Source organism: Berghia stephanieae, chromosome 14 (genome assembly GCF_034508935.2).
Source record: "Berghia stephanieae isolate SIO BIC M18660-M18661 chromosome 14, UCSD_Bste_1.3, whole genome shotgun sequence".
Lineage (NCBI taxonomy): Eukaryota > Metazoa > Mollusca > Gastropoda > Nudibranchia > Aeolidiidae > Berghia > Berghia stephanieae.
The window spans coordinates 13012439-13022121 of NC_088373.1; the positions used below are offsets into that span (position 1 = coordinate 13012439).

At 31.1% G+C, this 9683-nt stretch overlaps 1 long non-coding RNA gene across 1 annotated transcript in view; it reads right to left on the reverse strand.

Moving 5' to 3' along the window:
- LOC144960083 (uncharacterized) overlaps nucleotides 1-9166 on the reverse strand; it is a 197436-nt gene extending 188270 nt beyond the window's left edge. The window contains exons 1-2 of the long non-coding RNA XR_013642752.1: nucleotides 9129-9166; nucleotides 8915-8987 (exon numbers count right to left, since the gene is read on the reverse strand). This is a non-coding gene — a long non-coding RNA (uncharacterized LOC144960083). The remainder of the gene's footprint in view (nucleotides 1-8914; nucleotides 8988-9128) is intronic.
- Between the last annotated feature and the right edge of the window lie 517 nt (nucleotides 9167-9683).

Here is a 9683-nt window from a genome sequence, read left to right on the forward strand (position 1 = left end):
GCATTTTATGGAAATTCAGATAATTTTCTGATGTAAAAGAATAGACAAATTTCTACATATTGCCATTTATGTCATGAAACAAAAATGTTTAAAATTGGCTGAGTATAGCCCATTTGAGGTATAGAATTGGAGCAAAAAGTAGATTTGGTTTTTTAAAAAAATTGAATAAAAATAATCTAAAAAAACACCCCCCCCCCCCCCCCCAAAAAAAAAAAAAAAACAACAAAAAAACAAACAGTGGATTTGAGAAAAAAAATCGTTTACAAAGTTTGAAAAAACGTCTTTTCAACGTTTAAAGCTTTAAAGAGCACTAGGGGAAAAATAGTAAATTATAATATATTTTAACTTTATTTCAAAACTTTATGCCTATGCAGTGATGTTCAAACTACCATATTATTGGGAGATCCCAACTTTCATTAGAAAATCCGAAAACATAATATTTTATTAGACCATATTAACACAAAAGTATTCCCAGCGACATGTGGGCCGTTTCCCAAGAGCGCCTTATATAATAATATTATCATTTCAGGACAAAGCGGATGCTAAATAGTGAATTTAAAGGTAAAATCATCAGAAATACAACATTCCAGTTTCACACAATTAAATAAATTATGTTCATTTGCCTCAATTAAACATAAAAGTATTCAAGGTTAAAATCATTAGAAATATATTTCAGTTTCACATAGTTAAATAAACCCTGTTCATTTGTCTCAATTAAACATAGACGTCTAGAAGTATTTCAACTTAAAATCATCAGAAATACAACATTCCAGTTTCACAAAAATAAACAATGTTCATTTGTCTCAATTAAACATTGAAACATCAGACCTGCCTACCTACTGCTACGAAAATTTCGAAAAAATTTTGGCTTCAAACCGAGAATTATAATAATATAAAGATTTTTGATTCAATAACCTTCTTGAAAACAAATGTTTTCTTGCCGTAGCTGGTATATAAGGAAGTTAAAATAAATAATTTAACATCTTAATAACAAATTGGTAATTTTTCCTAGCAGTTCTGGTGTCTAATATAATATGTTAAAACCCTGAAAACTACGATTTTTTTCAAGTCCAGGTCGGCAGGTTTGCATATCTCACCCAAGTTTCATTATTTTTTCTCCCTCTATAGATTATATTTTTAGCATCGAATTCATCCTGACATGATACCGGATCGAGTTTGGTGGATCACATAATTTATCTTGGTCATGAGAAATTTAATTGATGATAGAGATCATTGACTGTTCTGAATAGTTTTTAATAAAGGATGACTTAAGACATCGCCTTGGGGTACCTCAAGCGTAAAGTCGAAAGTCTCCGATTTAATTTCAAATTCATTATTAATCATAACAAACTGTCGTTGTTTTTGTCAAATAAGTTAAGACCCATTTACAAATTGTTGTATTTTCTAATTATCAAAATAACAAAACAAAAAAAAAAAAAACAAAAAAAAACGAAACAACCTTTCTTGAACGTTTTAAAAACTGGTTACTACATCGTGTCAAAAGCAGTACTAAAATCCAATAAAATAAGGACAACCGTTTTGTTGTTTGTTTGTTGTTTTTTTTTTTTTTTTTTGCTTTGTTTTTATTTTTTGTTGTTGTTGTTTTGTTTTATTTATTTATTATTTCTTTGGGGGGGGGGGGGGGGGTTGCTTTTTTTGGTTTTTGTTTGTTTGTTTTTCAGTTGTTTTTTTCCGGGGGTGGGGGGGGGTGGGGGGTATTTATTTTTCTTTCTTTTCATTTCATTTATTTATCTATTTATTTATTCATTTTTTTGGCACATTTGTAACGTGATCAATAGATCATATTCTAAGGAATATAAATGTATTCCTGCACTGAAATTTAGTGTTGTGGATGGATGAATGGATTGATGAACGGGTGGATGGATTGATAGATGGATTAGTCGATTGATGGATGGTCTAATGGCTAGATGGATGGATGGATGGATGGATGGATGGGTAAAGTATGTATGAATGGGTTGCTGGATGGCTGAATGGATGGATGCATGGGTTGGTGGATAGATGGATATATGAATGAGTCGATGGATAGATGGATGGATGGATAGGTGAATGGATTGATGAATTGATGTATGGATGGATGAATGGATTGCTAGATGGCTGAATGAATGGATGGATAGAGGGATGAATTGATTGATTGATTGATAGATGGATGGGTGGGTGGATTGATAGATTGATAGATGGATGGATGGATGGATGGATGGTGGATGGATAAATATATTTCTAGATGGATGAATGGATGGATGGATGGATTGATGGATTGGTAGATGAATGGATCGAACAAAGAAAATTCATTAACAATGTATTGCAAGAAGTCACGACTACTAAAATCATCACTTTTGCTACCACCACCACCGTCACCACCACAATTTTATACTAGCAACATTTCACCAGATCTAAAATCAGTGGCACCAATACCATCATTACATAACAACCCCCCCCCCCCACCCCGCCCCTTTCATTTCCACTTTAAAAAAAAAAAAGAGAATCGATAGCTGCGCAACAAATTTACACAACCAACCTTTTTCTTTTAAAAAAACCCCCACTACAATCACCACCTCTACCACTTCACTCACTACCAACACCACCATTACATTTTCATCACCTTCCCAATCACCACCACCACTACCACCACTACCACTACAATGCCAGCAGCAATATCAAAAGGGGGGGGGGGGGATGAGAAGAAAATAAAAAATCAGCATCAACAGCAAGGACGTCAACACCACGACCAATATTACCATCAAACTCCTTGTCTCAGCGTGTCTTGTCTCCAATTGCCTCCCTTTTCGTTTCGTGGACGGAGAACACCAGATCGATTTTTCCCACTAGGAACTCCTAACGGCCTAACGGCTCTCCATTGGCTATTGGAAGTTGGTGATTTTATGTTCTTCGTCCTGAACCTTAGCACTGCCCCATTCACAATAGAAAAGCAGTATCTATGAATCTTGCCACCAATTCAACTCACTGCAATCCCAACGAGAACACCTGAACCACTTCCACACCATAACAACAACTAGCAAGACAATGGGAGGAAAAAAACCATCTTTTCTTTAATATCAATTCCCTCCTTTCTCAATATTCAGCCCCCCCCCCCCCACCAACCCCACCCCGCGCCCTTCCCTCCCCATACCCTTCTCCTCCCTGCCTTACCCTTTCTATTTCTTTTCATTTCTTTTAAAATTCAAAACAACATAAAATAACCCCATTTTCACACAATATTCGGATATACTATTTTCTTTTAAAATTAATTCTGGAACAGTCCGGTTTATTCGTAAAAATTCACACCTCCTCTTTTATCCTCCACCAATTCACACTGTTTACACCAATTCTATTTTCTTGTTAAAAATCAGCTAGATGTCTGTAACCTTTTCCTCTTTAAATAAAATAAAATAATAATAATCTAATGTCTGTGGATGTTGTCAATGGTGATAGAGTACTGCACTCATCTCACAAGAGAAAATATTTACTGGATTCGGTCCCTGACATAAGTAATTATTTTTCTATCATCATCATCATCATCATCATCATCATCATCATCATCATCATCATCATCATCATCATCATCATCATCATCATCATCATCATCATCATCATTATTATTGTTATTATTATTATTATTATTATTATTATTATTATTATTATTATTATTATTATTATTATTATTATTATTATTATTATTATTATTATTATTATTATTATATTCGTTGTTTGCCTTGCTTTATTGATTTTACTTATTTGATTTGTTGAAAAATATATTATTGTATGAGTTACATTGGCAATTGCCTAAAATAAACGTTTTTGAACTATTTGAACTATTATTATTATTATTATTATTATTATTATTATATTATTATTATTATTATTATTATTATTATTATTATTATTATTATTATTATTTATTATTATTATTATTATTATCATTATTATTATTATTATTATTATTATTATTATTATTATTATTATTATTATTATTATTATTATTATTATTATATGATTACCATGTTCTCCTAGCAACTATTGAGTGGTTGGGTCTTTTACAAATGGCGTGAAAGTAATTAACAAAAGGGGAATAAACAATAGAACCGGGATAAGCTCCTAATCTATGGGCCTTATTGGTCTGAGAATCCCACCTAAAATTCAAATCACCCCTTGTTATTATTCATCTATCCTTTCTTTTATCTATCTACTCATTTATTTATATAATATACGCTTTTGTTTCATTTTTGCAAATAAATTAACATCTATTAAGATAAATATTCATTTAATTTCTTATATTTTCATCGATGACCTATTGAATTATGTGAATGGGGAATGTAGGTGATCAATAGGATATATAGACATAAGAAAAGAATTTTAATTTGTCGTTTTAAGATTTCAAATTCGCACTCAATTTTTTTGTTTTGCTCATGAGAAATGGTCTTAAATACTAAGCTATTGCCTACTAGCCTACTTGAATATCATTTAAAATTCGCAGGATTTAGGCGATAAAAATAGTAATTCCTGTTGTTGACTTTATTATAGATCAACAATTTCCCATCACAAGGATTAGATAATGCTTTAAAATCCTTAAAATGATATAGTCTGGCATCAAGTTCCATGTTCCATCAGATTTAATGACTTTGAGATGCCCACGAAGTTCAGAAATTGGAGCCAAAACTTCGAAATTCTACGAATTTTTCGTTGTTGTGGGTAGGTCTGCTATTGTTGTCATTTTCTCTATTGAATTGTGTCATTTTTTGATGCTATTGTTTGCATTTTCTTTCAGAATTAGAGTTCGAGATGTTATGGTTGGTTTTCCACAAGGTAGAATATTACGAATATTTTATTTGCGATTCAAATCAATACTTCTTGATGCTGTTATACATTTCAAGTAAATATAATTCTAAAATAATGCTATTTATCAAATATCTTGAAGATAAACATTTCCAAGTATTCATTCTCAATTACAGAATTACGTTTGTTATTATTATTTTTTTTAAAAATCAAGACGTAGGACCTTTCTTTGGCAATCTCTATATGGCAAGAAATCTGGCATTTTACATCACACAGGAGTCTTTTGTTGTTGTCTGTTTGTTATTGTTGGTTTTTTTGTTTTTGTTTTTTTTTAGTTTTATTTGTTAGTTTGTTTTGTTTTGTTTTGCTTCCCTTTATGTTTTCTTTTCTTTTTTTTTTAAAGGTGAAAATTGAAAAACATGACAACAAAACTGAATAATTTAGTCACCAATCATTTAGCTTTTCGCAGGAAATTTTTCCTAACTTTAATCGACACCAATTGGATACCATACATAGCAATGAATTTTTGATGTCAAATTCACACCACAATGTCAGGGCAGGCCTCTTATTGTTTGTTTTGTTGGTTTTTTTTACTTCTTCTTTAATAACCAAAATAAGTCCATAGAGTCTTGTGTTATCAACCTGATATCAAGACTGGTGTCGAGTGTAGAAAAAAGTCAATATTATGTTTATTGATTAGAAACCTCTAAATTCCTTTTAAAGTAGAGAAATGTTCAAAACGGTACCACCCTTCAGTTTTATCAATTCGATACAAATATGATCATACATAATTCTAATTTTCTTTTTTCTTCTTCTTATTTATAGAGCTAAATTGTATTATGAGTCCATCGTGGGTTTGACTTGGGTACTTCTAAATCTTATTATATTTTATTTTAAATGTTTAAAAAAAAATTTTCGAATATAATATTTACCAGAGGAGACCTGTTTAAAATCTTTTTTAACAGACCAAAACTAATATCATGGAATTTTTATTTTAATCGACAGAAATGTAAAACTTTGTAACAGTATCAAATATGAAACAAAAAGGTTACTTATATAAACAGATTCAAGATAGCGTATGATAAAGAAAATTAAATAAAATCAATTCTTGATTCAGGCCCAATTATGATTAAATACAAGGGGTACTCAACGCTCAGTTGTCATAAATAACCCTTTACATAATATGATATGATGTGATATGGAATGATATGATATTATGTGATATGGAATGATATGATATGATGTGATGTGATATGATATGATGTGATATGTTATGCCAAGGTTAAAGGATGCTATATAATCAGTGACACGACAAATGTTAGAAAACAAAAGATTAAAAGGAAACTAGTTTATTTTTGAGAGAAAACATGCAAATGATGAGTCGTATCCATAATTCGTTCGTCAATCTTGATGATTGTAATTGATCGATTATATGATTGTTTTTACAACTAAGAAAGTTTGTTTTTGTTAATTTGTTGATTTGTTTAGTTTTATTTGTTTTGTTTTTTTAAAATGTTTTTTATCTATTTCTCCCTTTTTGATACTTTTATCTCATAGAATGTGCAAGGTGTGTAGTCCAATATATTATTGTTGCTCATGTTTACGGGCATTAAGGAACCCTTGGTCCATTGTAAAGCACGATTAATGATATGATATGATATGATACGATATGATATGATATGATATGATATGATATGATATGATATGATATGATATGATATGATATGATATGATATGATATGATATGATATGGTATGGTATGATATAATATGATATAATACGATATGATATGATATGATATGATATGATATGATATGATATGATATGATATGATATGATATGATATGATATGATATGATATGATATGATATGATATGATATGATATGATATGATGTAGTATGACATAACTGTGACTGTAATTTGTAAAAGTGACTCAAAGCAGAATTGTTTTTCCCCCTCTAAATTCCTATCAAAAAAAGCATACCTTCATAACATTTTCTTTTGCGCTATATTGTTATTGCTTCCAGTCCTCAGGCAACAGCATATCAAATTCTAAATGGATTTATTATCTCCTACAAAAATCAAAATGTTTTTCAAAATTTGATAGTCTGTTTCTTATTCAAATTTTATAATCGTTGACTGACATTAAAAAGAAAAAAACAAACACAAACAAAAACAAACACAAGAAAAAACAAACAAAAAAAAACAAAAAACAAAACAAAAACAGAACAAAAACAAAAACAAACCAACCCCCCCCCCCCCAAAAAAAAAAAAAACAACAAAAAAACAAAAAAACAAAACAAAAAAAAAAACAGTTATAATCTTATTCTGACAAAGACTGTGTTGCAATTTTCATGAGTTCTTATTTCAGATGTAAATATAAAATGTCAGTAGCCTATATGGTTTTAAAAAGATACAGTGAGTGTTGCCGTATATTATGTGAGTTTCAAAGAGCGACACAAAAATCGAGAAGTGTAACATCAGACTCATTGCTGTCTTCGAACCTTTTTATTTCAAGTGTGCTTCTTTTATCAGACCTGCCAACCATGACGAACAAATCGTAAAATTACGAATTTTTGGTTCCAATTTCAGAACTTGATGAGCATCTCAAAGTCATTAAAACTTATTGAAAATGAACGTTGATGCCAGACTACATCATTCTAAGGATTTTTAAGTGTTATTTATTCTTTGTAAAGGTTAATTGTTGACCTACAAAGTTAACTTTAACGACTACAATTTATATCTTTAAAAAACTACGAATTTTCGAATTTTTTAAATAGGTAGGTCTGGCTTTTATTATCAATTTAAAAAAAAAATCATAAACCAATCAATAAATACAATTATGATGTTAAAATTTATATTGATAGGGGCTTATTAATCTCATAATGGTAAGCATAGATTTCAATACTCAGCGTTCTGCAAAGAGCCATGATACATTTTCCTTTAACTTTAACTCGGTTTTTATGTCTGAAAACCTTAAATGTATATTTTCGTCTTCCAACGAGACTCTGTTACATCCTGCAATTTTCCCATTAAAATAAAAACATTTTCTTGTTTTCGAAAATAAAAGAAAATCCTTAAGACTCGAGGAGATCTTGAACTCTGATAAATGGCACATGAGTTTCAAAAGGCAGAACACCTGCCTACTTGAAGACTTTCAAAAGTTGGAGTTCTTACAGAATCACGGTATAGCTAACTTTATGAATTCACAATAGGCCTATACCCTCAGCAAAATTTTGATAACCCTTCAAAATAATAAATAATAATAATGTGTTCTAGCACAAAATTTTCATTTTCAACAAGTTTTCACAGATTACAGATGACTGCATATCTATTGTTGGAGCCGATATGTACAAGTTTGCAAGTCTGATAATCGAACGCAATTTAATTATGGGCTTGATTTAATATCATTATTGTATTGGAGCATATTTTTGTGTTGGTTTGAGAGTGTATTTCCATTTTACAACAATGAGACCACAACAATGTGGGTTATCAGGCCTCCAAATTATGGGACGTCGGTTGAGGCCAAAAAAAAATAAAAAACCCGTTCATCTACAGTCGATTCGTTTAAATGGGAAACTTGGTATTAGGACTTTTTTATTTTTTGTCTTTCGATAAGGGGAGGTAATCAAGACGACATGGCGAATGTGGTTTATATGAAATGTAAAAGATAGCATTTTGCTTTCATGAATGCTTTGCAATGATTTATCTATTCTAATAAATTACGAGACGATGGAAATAACTTCGATAGATATAAAAAGAAAGAAAAAATAAGCAGTTTAAATAAAATGATAATGATAATGATAACAGTAGTAATATTGTCATTATGATTAGAAAATATGATAATGACAGTGGTGGTGGTTATGGTGGTGGTTGTGGTGGTGGTGATGGTGGAGGTGGTTGTGACGAGGATGAAGGAGATTAAATTAATAATAATAGTAATAAAGAAAACAACAACATCATCAACAACAACAACAACAACAACAACATCAACAATGATGAATGCAATAATAATTTGATGATGATGACAATTACGATGATCAGGATGATGACGAAGATGATGACGATGACGACTACGACGACGATGGGGCATGATGACAAAACTGCATGGTAAATAATTACCTTAATGGATTTTGTATCCACATTATATCCATGCAGAACTTGGTAGATGTATTGGCTTATTTATCCCATTGTCCTTTACATAAATATAATTATACTTATACATATAATACGTGCAATAACAATACATTGTGCTTGAGAACAATAAATGCTTTCAGTTATAATATGCTGATTACCGTTATAGGTAACATTAAATCAAACTATCTTTTTACATTACATGTTTGTGGTTTCAAATCTGTGAAAGTGATGATCAAGAACTACGAAAGGAATGCGATTACATGCAGTGAGAGGGAGAGAGAGCGAAGAGAGATTGTAAAAGGGGGAAAAAAAGCTAAGAGTCATAAAGAAGAGAAGAAAAACTAACGGATAAAGGGGGTCAATATAATAATATGGGAAATGAGGGGAGGGGGCGGGGCATTGTAAAGCAGTGTGCATCGTGGTGCAGTGTGTGTGCAGTACAGTGCAGAAAGCAATGCTTTGCTGTGCTGTGGCGACGAGCAAACTGCATCCCCGATTTGAAGTTCGAATGAGGAAAACTGACGAGGACTGCCACGATGTCGCTGTCTAGGCTGCTTGCTACTACTGTCTGCGTCGTGCGTCGAGTCGAGTGTGTGCAGTATCGAATTTGGTTCACGCTGTAAAATCGATTTTTATGGATAGTTATAAAATAATCGTAGTTAGACAATAAGTTAATTGTATTTTTTAAAGATTATGATAGATTTCATTTATTTGCCATAGACAATATAATACGACTATCAAAATAAAACATCCA